A 2,500-nucleotide genomic window follows, 5' to 3' on the forward strand; every position below is an offset into this window, starting at 1 on the left:
ACCATACACCGGTGGAAGCTGCCGAGACGAGTAACTACATAGCGGGCTCGCCGTGTCACTAATGTACAGAGATACAACAGTTTCGACTGGAACCGGATTAAACGTATACACGGCGCTGATTAGTAATAGATAGAGCCATCAGAATACAGATAATGTATACAACTGTCCGTATACATGCTGAAAGACTCTGCTCACAATCACAACCACACGTCAGCCACACACCCTTATCACGCACTACTCTCTGCCTGTAACACGCACACAGACAATATGTAAGCACCAGCATGGAACAACACCCAGTGCATCCTCTCCGCCACATTAGACAATCCACACTGTCATAACCAGACCGGGAGATCCACTCAGAAAACAGAATATCCCACCCACCCGACAACCACCATTGCTCAGCCAAGCCACCAACACCCACACATGTCCTACACAGGGGTGCACCCAACATCACAATACTGCCTCCTCTCACAGCACACAAACAATGGCAGGAATGAAAGACACAGGTCTGCCACAAGCATGGAATGAGAGCGCCGCCTGTCATGAGCCAAAGGTGCATCCTGACGTGGCAAATCAGATGATGCCGCAGGCATCCACTTACTATAATCACAATCAACAAACCGGCCGCCCCGCCCCCCATTAAACCTTTCCTTACAACAATGTGTACTGTAACCTAACCTATATCGTACCTTAACCTAACCTATATCGTACCTTAACCTAACCTATATCGTACCTTAACCTAACCTATATCGTACCTTAACCTAACCTATATCGTACCTTAACCTAACCTATATCGTACCGTAACCTAACCTATATCGTACCGTAACCTAACCTATATCGTACCGTAACCTAACCTATATCGTACCGTAACCTAACCTATATCGTACCGTAACCTAACCTACATCGTACCGTAACCTAACCTACATCGTACCGTAACCTAACCTACATCGTACCGTAACCTAACCTATATCGTACCGTAACCTAACCTATATCGTACCGTAACCTAACCTATATCGTACCGTAACCTAACCTATATCGTACCGTAACCTAACCTATATCGTACCGTAACCTAACCTATATCGTACCGTAACCTAACCTATATCGTACCGTAACCTAACCTATATCGTACCGTAACCTAACCTATATCGTACCGTAACCTAACCTATATCGTACCGTAACCTAACCTACGTCGTACCGTAACCTAACCTACGTCGTACCGTAACCTAACCTACGTCGTACCGTAACCTAACCTACGTCGTACCTTAACCTAACCTACGTCGTACCTTAACCTAACCTATGTCGTACCTTAACCTAACCTATGTCGTACCTTAACCTAACCTATGTCGTACCTTAACCTAACCTATGTCGTACCTTAACCTAACCTGTATTGCGCCTTAACCTAACCTGTATTGCGCCTTAACCTAACCTGTATTGCGCCTTAACCTAACCTGTATTGCGCCTTAACCTAACCTGTATTGCGCCTTAACCTAACCTGTATTGCGCCTTAACCTAACCTGTATTGCGCCTTAACCTAACCTGTATTGCGCCTTAACCTAACCTGTATTGCGCCTTAACCTAACCTATATTGCGCCTTAACCTAACCTATATTGCGCCTTAACGTAACCTATATTGCGCCTTAACGTAACCTATATTGCGCCTTAACGTAACCTATATTGCGCCTTAACGTAACCTATATTGCGCCTTAACGTAACCTATATTGCGCCTTAACGTAACCTATATTGCGCCTTAATGTAACCTATATTGCGCCTTAATGAAACCTATATTGCGCCTTAGCCTAACCCACATTGCGCCGTAACGTAACCCACATTGCCCCTTAACGTAACCCACATTGCGCCGTAACGTAACCCACATTGCCCCTTAACGTAACCCACATTGCGCCGTAACGTAACCGATATTGTGCTGTAACCCAACACACGTTGGGCCTTAACCCAACACACGTTGGGCCTTAACCCAACACACGTTGGGCCTTAACCCAACACACGTTGGGCCTTAACCCAACACACGTTGGGCCTTAACCCAACACACGTTGGGCCTTAACCCAACACACGTTGGGCCTTAACCTGCTCTGTAATTGTCATACGACGCGTTAAATTAGTGTAGTGTTGCCTAACTGCAACCCCCGCAATATAGTTTGCTACTCGCACTGCCCGGTCCCCAGTGTATCGCTTCATGTTAAACACCTTGCAGCTATACACTGTAATGTGGATGGCAGCAGGACGTACATGCTCAATGCCCTTTGCAGTTGTTCATTGGCATTTGCAGTTGTTCATTGGCATTTGCATGGCGAAGCACTTAGCCTACGCTGTGGTACGGCCTGTGTCAACTGTCCGCTGATGTTGTACGTCCAAATCACACACTGTACTGCACATTGGTCCTCATGTACTGAATGATACATCGTGGTACATGTGACCGTACAACGACTGCGCCAACAACGGCGAACCATGCGGTCCAAATGTTGTGCACTCAGCTACGTGTCGTC

This window comes from Schistocerca americana, unplaced genomic scaffold (assembly GCF_021461395.2).
Source record: "Schistocerca americana isolate TAMUIC-IGC-003095 unplaced genomic scaffold, iqSchAmer2.1 HiC_scaffold_257, whole genome shotgun sequence".
NCBI classification, from domain to species: domain Eukaryota; kingdom Metazoa; phylum Arthropoda; class Insecta; order Orthoptera; family Acrididae; genus Schistocerca; species Schistocerca americana.